The sequence below is a fragment of the Schistocerca nitens genome, chromosome 3 (assembly GCF_023898315.1).
Source record: "Schistocerca nitens isolate TAMUIC-IGC-003100 chromosome 3, iqSchNite1.1, whole genome shotgun sequence".
Classification (NCBI taxonomy): domain Eukaryota; kingdom Metazoa; phylum Arthropoda; class Insecta; order Orthoptera; family Acrididae; genus Schistocerca; species Schistocerca nitens.
The window spans coordinates 688,442,555-688,455,382 of record NC_064616.1 but is presented as its reverse complement, the minus strand read 5'-3'; positions in this window follow the sequence as shown (position 1 = coordinate 688,455,382).

Genomic DNA, 12,828 nt, shown 5'->3' with positions numbered 1-12,828 from the left:
CAAGTTGAGTCCTCGCGAATTCATATTCTCCCACTGCCGGTGTTGTGGAGGTGTTTGTGTCACAAACTTTAATGAATGTAAGCCGCGAGCTCTAAGGCGCCTTGCTACGGTTCGCGCGGCTCCCCCCGTCGGAGTTTCGAGTCCTCCCTCGGGCGTGCGTGTGTGTGTTGACCTGAACGTAAGTTAGTTTAAGTTAGATTGAGTAGTGTGTAAGCCAAGGGACCGGTGATCTTAGCAGTTTGGTCCCATAGGAACTCAAATTTACAAATTTAATGAATGTAAGAAAAAAATACACTTGGAGCACTGAATGAGAAACCCACTCGGTAACATTTTCCTGCATAAAGAATGTAGATGGCGCTACTGATACATAGTCTTTACATATCCAAGCATGTAGTTGTTGCTAGTCTCAAATCTGCTGCTGGGCATCTTCACGGTGATGGAATTTTAACGTTCAACAGCGCAATACTACTCTTGCTATTTTTATAGCTCTCAAATCCGTATTAGTTTGAGAAAGGATTTTTTTAAGGACAAAATTGAACAGCAAATCTCCAAGGTCATGGAACGTGTCAGTACATGAAATTACAACATAAAAGTAATAGCAGATAAAATAAAGTGCCCGAGGCAGGATTCGAACCTGCGAACGTAGCGGTCGCTCTGTTCCAGACTGTAGCGCCTAGAACCACACGGCCGACAGTTGAAGAGAGTCGTAATGTGTAATAGCCAGACATCTACCCAGACCGTCACACAGGAATTCCAAACTGCATCAGGATCCACTGCATGTACTATGATAGTTAGGCGGGAGGTGAGAAAACTTGGATTTTTTGGCTAGACACACATCACACCCGTTAATGCCAAACGATACCTCGATTGGTATAAGGAGCGTAAACATTGGACGATTGAACAGTGGGAAAACGTTGTGTGGAGTGACAAATCACGCGATCCGAAGGCAGGGAGTGGGTATGGCGAGTCCCCGGTGAACGTCATCTGCCAGCGTTTGTAGTGCCAACAGTAAAATTCTGAGGCGGTGGTGTTATAGTACCGTCGTGTTTTTCATGGAGGGGGCTTTCATCCAGTGTTGTTTTGCGTGGCACTATCACAGCACAGACCGACATTGATATTTTAAGCACCTTCTTGCTTCCACTGTTGAAGAGCAATTCGGGGATGGCGATTGCATCTTTCAACACGCTCGAGCACCTGTACATAATACACGACCTGTGGCGGAGTGGTTACACGAGAATAACATCCCTGTAATGGACTGGCCTGCACAGAGTCCTGACCTGAATCCTATAGAACATCTTTGGGATGATTTGGAACGGCGACTTCGCGCCAGGCCTCACCGACCGACATCGATACCTCTCCTCAGTGCAGCGCTCCGTGAAGAATGGGCTGCCATTCCCCAAGAAACCTTCCAGCACTTGATTGAACATATGCTTGCGAGAGGTAAGCTGTCATCAAGGGTAAGGGTGGGCCAACATCATATTGTTATGCAGCATTACCGATGGAGGGCGCCACAAACTTGTAATTCATCTTCAACCAGGTGTCCGGATACTTTTGATCACATAGTGTATATATTGAGACGCCAGTGTCAAAATACGCAGCCTAGTGAACAGGGTTCGTCAAGAGGTTCGCGAACTTACACCAGGTATTGCCCAAACTGACCGTTTATGAGCCAAAATATCCTTTGAGAATGGGAAGAGCTACCCCAAAATATAATGCCATACGTCACAAGCGAATGAAAGTAAGTAAGGTAGACTACTTTTCGTGTCGAACTATTACTTACTTCAGATACCGTTCGAATAATAAAAATGGCAGCATTAAGTCTCTGAACAAGATCCTGAACGTGCGCTTTCCACGACAGTTTACTATCTGTCTGAAAACCTAGAATTTAGAACTGTTGAGTTTTACTATTCATATGCCCATATGCCCCATACCTCGGGGAAGATCAGTTTGGATTACGTAGAAATGTTGGAACACGTGAGGCAATACTGACCCTACGACTTGTCTTAGAAGAAAGATTAAGGAAAGGCGAACCTACGTTTCTAGCATTTGTAGACTTAGAGAAAGCTTTTAACAATGTTGATTGGAATACTCTCTTTCAAATTCTGAAGGTGGCAGGGGTAAAATACAGGGGGCGAAAGGCTATTTACAATTTGTACAGAAAGCAGATGGCAGTTATAAGAGTCGAGGGGCATGAAAGGGAAGCAGTGGTTGGGAAGGGAGTGAGACAGGGTTGCAGCCTGTCCCCGATGTTATTCAATCTGTATATTGAGCAAGCAATAAAGGAAACAAAAGAAAAGTTCGGAGTAGATATTAAAATCCATGGAGAAGAAATAAAAACTTTGAGGTTCACCGATGACATTGTAATTCTGTCAGAGACAGCAAAGGACTTGGAAGAGCAGCTGAACTGAATGGACAGTGTCTTGAAAGGAGGGTATAAGATGAACACCAACAAAAGCAAAACGAGGATAATGGAATGTAGTCGAATTAAGTCGGGTGATGCTGAGGGAATTGGATTAGAAAATGAGACTCTTTAAGTAGTAAAGGAGTTTTGCTATTTGGGGAGCAAAATAACTGATGATGGTCGAAGTAGAGAGGATATAAAATGTAGACTGGCAATGGCAAGGAAAGCGTTTCTGAAGAAGAAAAATTTGTTAACATCGAGTATAGATTGAAATGTCAGGAAATCGTTTCTGAAAGTATTTGTATGGAGTGTAGCCATGTATGGAAGTGAAACGTGGACGATAAATACACTCCTGGAAATGGAAAAAAGAACACATTGACACCAGTGTGTCAGACCCACCATACTTGCTCCGGACACTGCGAGAGGGCTGTACAAGCAATGATCACACGCACGGCACAGCGGGCACACCAGGAACCGCGGGGTTGGCCGTCGAATGGCGCTAGCTGCGCAGCATTTGTGCACCGCCGCCGTCAGTGTCAGCCAGTTTGCCGTGGCATACGGAGTTCCATCGCAGTCTTTAACACTGGTAGCATGCCGCGACAGCGTGGACGTGAACCGTATGTGCAGTTGACGGACTTTGAGCGAGGGCGTATAGTGGGCATGCGGGAGGCCGGGTGGACGTACCGCCGAATTGCTCAACACGTGGGGCGTGAGGTCTCCACAGTACATCGATGTTGTCGCCAGTGGTCGGCGGAAGGTGCACGTGCCCGTCGACCTGGGACCGGACCGCAGCGACGCACGGATGCACGCCAAGACCGTAGGATCCTACGCAGTGCCGTAGGGGACCGCACCGCCACTTCCCAGCAAATTAGGGACACTGTTGCTCCTGGGGTATCGGCGAGGACCATTCGCAACCGTCTCCATGAAGCTGGGCTACGGTCCCGCACACCGTTAGGCCGTCTTCCGCTCACGCCCCAACATCGTGCAGCCCGCCTCCAGTGGTGTCGCGACAGGCGTGAATGGAGGGACGAATGGAGACGTGTCGTCTTCAGCGATGAGAGTCGCTTCTGCCTTGGTGCCAATGATGGTCGTATGCATGTTTGGCGCCGTGCAGGTGAGCGCCACAATCAGGACTGCATACGACCGAGGCACACAGGGCCAACACCCGGCATCATGGTGTGGGGAGCGATCTCCTACACTGGCCGTACACCACTGGTGATCGTCGAGGGGACACTGAAAAGTGCACGGTACATCCAAACCGTCATCGAACCCATCGTTCTACCATTCCTAGACCGGCAAGGGAACTTGCTGTTCCAACAGGACAATGCACGTCCGCATGTATCCCGTGCCACCCAACGTGCTCTAGAAGGTGTAAGTCAACTACCCTGGCCAGCAAGATCTCCGGATCTGTCCCCCATTGAGCATGTTTGGGACTGGATGAAGCGTCGTCTCACGCGGTCTGCACGTCCAGCACGAACGCTGGTCCAACTGAGGCGCCAGGTGGAAATGGCATGGCAAGCCGTTCCACAGGACTACATCCAGCATCTCTACGATCGTCTCCATGGGAGGATAGCAGCCTGCATTGCTGCGAAAGGTGGATATACACTGTACTAGTGCCGACATTGTGCATGCTCTGTTGCCTGTGTCTATGTGCCTGTGGTTCTGTCAGTATGATCATGTGATGTATCTGACCCCAGGAATGTGTCAATAAAGTTTCCCCTTCCTGGGACAATGAATTCACGGTGTTCTTATTTCAATTTCCAGGAGTGTAGTTTGGACAAGAAGAGAATAGAAGCTTTCGAAATGTGGTGCTACAGAAGAATGCTGAAGATTAGATGGGTAGATCACATAACTAATGAGGAGGTACTGAATAGAATTGGGGAGAAGAGGAGCTTGTGGCAAAACTTGATTAGAAGAAGGGATCGGTTGGTAGGACGTGTTCTGAGACATCGAGGGATCACCAATTTAGTATTGGAGGGCAGCGTGGAGGGTAAAAATCGTAGAGGGAGACCAAGAGATGAATACACTAAGCAGATTCGGAAGGATGTAGGCTGCAGTAGGTACTGGGGGATGAAGAAGCTTGCACAGGATAGCGTAGCATGGAGAGCTGCATCAAACCAGTCTCAGGACTGAAGACCACAACAACAACATGCCCATCTGTGAAATTCAAACGTCGGGTTTTGTTGAATTGTGCTTTGGAAACTGTAAAAACTGAGTCTTAGTGTGATTTAGCGTTAGTTTATTTTCTACAAACCGTGAAATTATGTCATGAAGTGCACTATTTGGAACAGGGCCAGTGTTGCGCACAACATCCTTTACTAGCAATCTAGTTTCATCAGCAAACAGAAATATTTTAGAAGTCCCATTAATAATAGAGGGCATATCAGTTACATAAATAAGGAACAGGAGTGACCTCAGCACTGATCCTTGGGACACCCCTAATTTTACCGTGCCCCACTCAGACCCCACATCATAGCCAGTCTTACCACTGTGAATAATTACCTTTTCTGTCTGTTGTTAATATAATTAATTGTGAGGTACTTCCCGTGTTCCATAATGGTTCAATTTCTGGAGCAATGTTTTCTAATCAAGACAATCAAACGCCTTAGTTAAATAAAAAGATATGCTTAGTGTTCGAAACCTTTTCTTTAATCCATCCAGTAACTCACAGAGAAAAGGGAATATAGAATTTTCAGTTGTTAAACCACTTCTAAAGCCGAAGTGTACATTGCATAGCAAATTATGTAAGATAAAATAATCAAATACCCTTACATACACTGCCTTTTCCATAACTTTAGCAAACACAGATGGCATAGAAATAGGTCTAAAATTGTCTGCAGTATCGCTTTCTCCCTTTCTATAAAGCGGCTTTACTACTGTATACTTTAATCGTCCAGGAAACTGACCATTCCCAAACGAAAAATTACAAATATGGCTAAGTACAGGGCTGATATGTGCAGTACTTTAATGTTCTGCTAGCCACTCCATCATATCCATGAGAGTCCTTAGTCTTCAGTGATTTAATTATTGACTCAGTGTCCCCCTTGTCAGTATCACAGAGTATTATTCCAGACATCAGTCTCGTAAAAGCATTTTGTAAGTGAGTTATATGATTCCCTGTAGAAACTGAAGTTTTTATTTAATTCACCGGAAATGCTCAGAAAATGATTGTTAAATACTGTACATGTATCTGACTTATCAATAACAGAAATATTTTTACTACGACCTGACTTTATATTGTCAACCTTGTGCTACTGACCAGACACTTCCTTCACATCTAACCATATGGTTTTAATTTTATCCTGTGAATTAGTTATTCTGTTTGCGTAACAAATACTCTTTGCCTTCCTAATATCATTCTGAAGCACCTTGCAATGCTGTTTTTAATGGGCTACTATAGGTTGATTGTAATTACTTCTAACATTCTGATATCATTCCCACATTTTTATACATGATATTCGTATCCCACTAGCCAGCCACCCAGGCTGCCTTTTACTGCTAGTACCCTGTTTACAACGTTCTAATGGAAAGAAACTCTCAAAGAGCATGAGAAATGTGTAAAGAAAAGCATCATTTTTGTCATCTATGTTATCGGCACTGAAAAACATACCGCCTCTCTTGTTTCTTGAAGAGGTTTAAAAAATTCTCTATTGCCGTTGGATTAGTTTTCTTACATAATTTGAAATTATATATAATTATATATAACATTTGTTTGAGTACAAAAACCTTTTAGTGTTCAAATTTGTGCATCATGTTCTGGAAGGCCATTCACCCTCTTACTAACAGAATGCCCATCTAGAAATGTAGAATGAATAAAAATATTAAGAATAGCAATTTAAGGGGTAGTTCTGCTCGAGACCGATGACTTTTTCTTTTTATATAATTTGTGTTCCTGAGTTATATAAATTATACATGAAAAAGAATATTTTGACTATGAAAGTATTTTAGAATAACAGCGTGTTGAATGGAATCGTCCACTGATCTACATATAGGGAGCTATAGTCGTTCGATGATTAGTTCAAGAAAAGTTTCGACCAATATACGAATCTGTGTCGAATGAAGTTTTCTTAAAAAATGCGCAGGCGCCAATACGCAAAACGACAACGAGAGCTTCGACGCGTGTGTTTGGTAACTGGTACCGAAACATTTTGATCGGGCAAAGACTGTTCAAATAGCAGCTGCAGGTATATTCAGTGAATGTTATTCACCTATTCTGAAAACCATGAACTTGTTAGGAATCGTCCTAGGGACGAATAACAAAAACGTCGTGGAGTTATATGACAGGAAATGCATGGCCGCCGCGGAGCAAGGGGTGTCTCAGTTTGAAATGTGCTCGGATTGAAAAAATACAGCAACAAATTCAACCAGACCATGTTCGAGAGGATGAAGATGGATGCCGTCTTGGGATCGCAGATTAACTGTACGATTTGAAACATTTTTTTTACTCTAAACTTTAAAAGCGTTTTTCTCGAAACAACATTGTTCAGGGTGCGAAGTGCTTTAGAGCCTCGCAAGATTAATCTAGTCATTTATTTATTTTTTCAATGAAAAATGATTGAATTTAGGAGGTCTTATAGAGAGCTTTTTTTTATTCGAATTTTATATATTGCTTTTTATATCAGAGTTTAGGACAACATGTTTTTCATTTTTTCAAATAGCTACTATTTTTTCGAGGTACTTTACAAAAGCCCATCGTGTTGATCACCCCTTAAAAGTTTTTCATTTTGATGGGTTTCAGAAATAGCCACGCGTCTGTACAATGCTTCTCACATACCAGGACGCACGGCAAGGCGCATACTTTGACAAGCTCTGCAGCCACCATTTTCTAAACTTCACCCAGTTTTAATGTTTTTCGACGAGAACCTCTCCTTAAGAAATATCTTGTCCGTTTAAGGCCACCTCTTCCCCCGCGAAAGCAAATTCAGCTACGAAGCTACGAAATTCAAAACGCTTCGACTGCGAGTGATATTATTTGTAAAGACTACGTAATCTGGAAGAAGGGACTGTATCAGGTGCTCCGCGAATTACCTCCAGCCAATCATTTCGCTCCCAAAAGCTGTTTGTAGATTTGAAATAATTACGGCTGCTGCGGGATTGGCAAGTGTCGTAAGACCACACACGCGCTGTCAGCACGCCACTCCACGAATAACTCCAGGCTGACCACCAGAGGAAGCCGTGCTCGGTCCGGATCCTTCGTCATTCGCCGCATGTCCGACCAGTGACGCTAAACATGCATATGGCGGTCGCCGCAAATGACCATGCACACAGAGGCGCAAACTGCATACTTCCGCGTCTCTTTGTCGATTTATAAGTCGACCTACAGAGAAATCCAGCAACGGACACCAAAAAGTCACGCCGAAGGTACGCCATTGACGCCAGCGCCACACTCTTTAGTTTCTAGCGACCACTCAGCAATAAAGACAGAATTCTGAGACAATGCACTGTAAATTCAACTGAGTCAGTTAACAATTTATCTTGCCAGCTTAGCTGCCTGTAAATATTGTAGATAAAAGTGTCAGTTTTATCCATGCAACTGCACGTCTTTGTATTTGTAGCGCAACGATTGAATTCGTATCTGCCGCCTACAAATGCAGACACAACAGCTACTTTTATTTTTTCAAACAACGCTTTGTATGGCTGCCTATTACTAATATATACATGCTATTGCTTGGTTCTCTCTCCCTCCCGCCCCCGTTCACAGTGTCCATTTGTTCATCAATAGATACATTACATTCGTATCCCTAACCATCCAGTGGTGCGCCCAACAACAGTGGACACAGGAGTAGTACCGCGTAGTCTCTTCAGACGAGTCACGACTCCATGTACACCGTCAATCTGGACGTATCCGTGTGTGGAGACTCCAAGGAGAAAACCATTTCCATACTGTATCCGTCATCGTCTTAATGGCACCTTGCGTGTTGGTATGGTGTACCATGGGATCCACAACAAAATCTCCTTCAAGGTCGCCATTATGTTGTCTTTCAACAAGATAATGGACGCATTCTACCTGTGCTATCATGATATATCTCGCCAGCACTTCCTCCGGATCTTCAACCACGCCAAACATGTAGACGTGGATTGTTGAGGGAATGACACATCACCATTGGTTAGCGACTGCTATTGGTGAACTCGGTGTAGAATGAAAATAGCATGGAATGACATACTCGTATTTGTCACCCGCGTTCAATGCGAGTCAGTAGACATGTGGAACAGACCCATTGTTGTTGCTGTGGAGAGACAGCTCTATGTAATTAAAGGCGTAACCTGTATGCCCCGCTACGGTCGCAGGTTTGAATCCTGCCTCGGACATGGATGTTTGTGATGTCCTCAGGTTAGTTAGTTTCAAGTAGTTCTAAGTTCTAGGGGACTGATAACCTCAGAAGTTAAATCCCATAGTGCTCAGAGCCATTCGAGCCTGTATGCCCTTTCACAAAAAATTTAATAATGTTCTCTCCCTGATATACACTACACCAAAAATAAATAAAATTTCGTTATTTGGTATTCTTTCTGGTGCTGCATTTGGGTTTAAGTTGGGAGTCTGCACAGGCCGGTCAGTTTCAGAAATGTTATTGCCCAAAAACTGCTGCCTCACAGAAGCTGCTTTAGGACCGGGTGCTCTGTCATGCTGATACTGTGGTGTCACCGCCAGACACCACACTTGCTAGGTGGTAGCCTTTAAATCGGCCGCGGTCCGTTAGTATACGTCGGACCCGCGTGTCGCCACTATCAGTGATTGCAGACCGAGCGCCGCCACACGGCAGGTCTAGAGAGACTTCCTAGCACTCGCCCCAGTTGTATAGCCGACTTTGCTAGCGATGGTTCACTGCCTACTTACGTTCTCATTTGCCGAGACGATAGTTTAGCATAGCTACGTCATTTGCTACGACCTAGCAAGGCGCCATATTCAGTTACTATTGATATCGTGAATCATGTACCGTCAAGAGCGACGTTCATCATGAATGGATTAAAGTTAAGTATTCCACCAGCTACGTCCATTTCTCTAAATTCTAACTTCCTTGTTCTGTTCCAGACCTCAAGCCAGCCTGCGTGAGCTAAAACGCGGCATTTCGGCCTCCTCTAGTAACACGGTGTTGGCTCTCCTGCCAACCACAACATTGGCGACGAGGATGGGATGATGATGATTAGGGCAACACAACACCCAGTCCCTGAGCGGAGAAAATCTCCAACCCTGCCGGGAATCGAACCCGGGCCCCTTTGCATGGCCAAAAGTCACTTCCCCTTGGCAACGCTTACACATCGATTTTGCTGGTCCATTCTGGAATGCTCGATGGTTGGTTGTGGTAGATTCATTCAGTAATTTTCCTTTTGTTGTCCGGATGTCTTCCGCGACGTCTTCTGCCACCATCCAAGCGTTATCTGCTATCTTTTGCATTGAAGGTCTTCCACAGACTATTGTTTTCGACAATGGCCCACAATTCATGTCCGCAGAATATCAGTCATTCTGCAAGGCCAATGGTATTCAACATCTGACGTCCGCGCCGTTTTCAGCAGAGTCAAACGGTGCCGCTGAACGATTGGTCAGGACTTTCGTCACAGATGTTGAATTTAAAAGAGTCGCATTCTCAGGAGGACGCGTTATTGCTCTTTTTGTCCTCGTATCGCTGTCAGCCCCGAGATGGTCGCTCGCCGGCTGAGTTGCTCCACGGTCGTCATCATCGAACCTTGATGTCTTTGCCACATCCGCCGCATCAGGTTCCTGTGCAGCGGCAGACACCTGCTTTTGCTCCAGGCGACGTTGACTACTATCGCCACTATCGCGGTTCACGGAGTTGGCTCGAAGGGCGCATTCTTCACTGCCTCGGCCGCGCTATGTATTTGGTTTTGTGGGCCTCTGGTGAGGTGCGCCGGCATCTCAACCAGCTGCGCCTCTGTCGTTGCACGGGATCTGCCGCTCGCCGTCTGCTTTCAGCGACGGTGCCGTCCGGTCAGCGCCCTGGGGACCCATCTACTGGCTCGCCTCAGCCCCAGGTGTTACCGACGCTGCCTTCCATTTTGCCCCATGGCGACGCGCCGCCGCCACCGCCGCCTGTTCTCCCGCCGGCTACGCCCGCAGTGGACACGTCGCTGCAACCGCCAGGCGCCACCTTGGGTCACGCGCCGCCGATCGCTTCCCGTGACCAGTTGTCCTTCGACATGGAACTCTTGCCCGCTCCGGACCATATGTCGTCTTCGCCCGGGCCCGATGGAGGTCGACCCTTCGGCCCCTCCTGTCTCTCTGCGGACGCATCCACCGCATGTTTGCGTGCACCCTGGAGCAGGTTTTCAGGCGTTTCCTAGCTCCACGCGGTCCGAATGGCAGAGTGCGGGTGGCACAGCCTCACCTGTTGTTAGGCTCCCAACCTCGTCTCATACGTCAACATGGGGTCCTCCCCACGGAGGGCGGAAGCCTTATGCCACAACCGTACGCCGATTTGCGGGGGACAAATGTGGTGTCATCGCCAGACACCACACTTGCTAGGTGGTAGCCTTTAAATCGGCCGCGGTCCGTTAGTATGCGTCGGACCCGCGTGTCGCCACTATCAGTGATTGCAGACCGAGCGCCGCCATACGGCAGGTCTAGAGAGACTTCCTAGCACTCGCCCCAGTTGTACAACCGACTTTGCTAGCGATGGTTCACTGGCTACTTACGTTCTCATTTGCCGAGACGATAGTTTAGCATAGCCTTCAACTACGTCATTTGCTACGACCTAGCAAGGCGCCATATTCAGTTACTATTGATATTGTGAATCATGTACCGTCAAGAGCGACGTTCATCATGAATGGATTAAAGTTAAGTATTCCACCAGCTACGTCCGTTTTTCTAAATTCTAATTTCCTTGTCCTGTTCCAGACCTCAAGCCAGCCTGCGTGAGCTAAAACGCGTGCATTTCGGCCTCCTCTAGTAACATGGTGTTGGTTCTCCTGCCAACCACAACAAATACAATCATTGCCTTCGAACTATTCCTCTACCGTACGCAGTCAGTGCACAATGCTTTAAAACGTGCTCGTATCCTTTCTCAATTGGCGGTTCCTTGAGAGCAATAAAGGATCTAGACCCTAATCACGAAAACACCGACATACAGTAAAGCTACCTCTTCTGTACTTGACTCCTGGCACTACATGTAATGACAGACAATGTTCTCCACACATTTGATTGTCCCAAATTCTTCCAGCACATTAACACAGGGTATTGCGCAATTCATCACTCTAAATCATTCGTTCTCGTTTCCAGCTGCGTCGCTCTGACACCATCTCAGCACCGCTTAGGATTGATTAAAGAAATACGTGAGTTATGGGAAGCTGCTCCACCATTGTACACCATTCTTTTTAACTCTCTAAGCGCAGTAACTGAGCTAGGTGGACTGCTGATAGCGCTTAGGAACTCTCAAGTTGGTTGGCTGGTTGGTTGACTTGGGGGAGGGGACCAAACAGCGAGGTCATCGGTCCCATCAGATTATAGAAGGGCGGGGAAGGAAATCAGCTGTGCCCTTTCAAAGGAACCATCCCGGGAACTCACCTCATGAGTGATTCTTTCTGCTGCATTCATGCGACTTTTTACAATCACATCTCGCAATGCACGACGATCCCTGTCCGTGAGGTCCGCCTCGTCTTGGTTTAGCTGTGGATGTTCTTTCGCGTTTCCACTTCACAAACACATTCACAACAAAAAGGCTCGAGCACTATGGGACTTTTCATCTGAGGTCATCAGTCCCCTGGACTTAGAACTACTTAAACCTAACTAAGCTAAGGACATCACACACATCCATGCCCGAGGCAGGATTCGAACCTGCAACCGTAGCAACAATGCAGTTCCAGACTGAAGCGCCTAGAACCACTCGGCCACAACGGCCGGCCATCCACAACAGTCGACTTGCGTTGGTTAAGACTGTATGAAATGTCCGTGATGGATCTGTTACTCGGATGACATCCAGTGATTAGTCCACATTCGAAGTCAGTGAACTCTCCTGACCGACTCATTCTGCTGTTACGACTTTTCTACTGACTATACAACTGGCACCGTCTCCTTTTATGCTGGTGGGTTAGCGTCTCGAACATTTAGGGGGTCTCTTCCGCCATACATAAGGGTGTCCAGGTATTTCTGATCAGATATCGTACTGCCAATGTAATGGCAATGACGCTTCTTAATATATGTATCAAAAGTGCCGTTGTCAAAGTCATAAGCGATCGCAGGCACACAGAGAATGTAACTGGCAGTTTGAATTCAGACAGCAGAGTTTGAGTTTGCAGTAATTAGGTCTGTACAGGTGGTGGATAGGGTTGTGCTCTGCCCATTCGTGCAATATAGGGTGCCTAGGAAAGCTGCTTTCTCGGATCGCTAGACAACAATTCAAGCAAACCGTATTAATGGAGTTTATTACGAAAGGAAATGATTACAATGCTTAAGTTTGTCAGATATAGACGTGTCG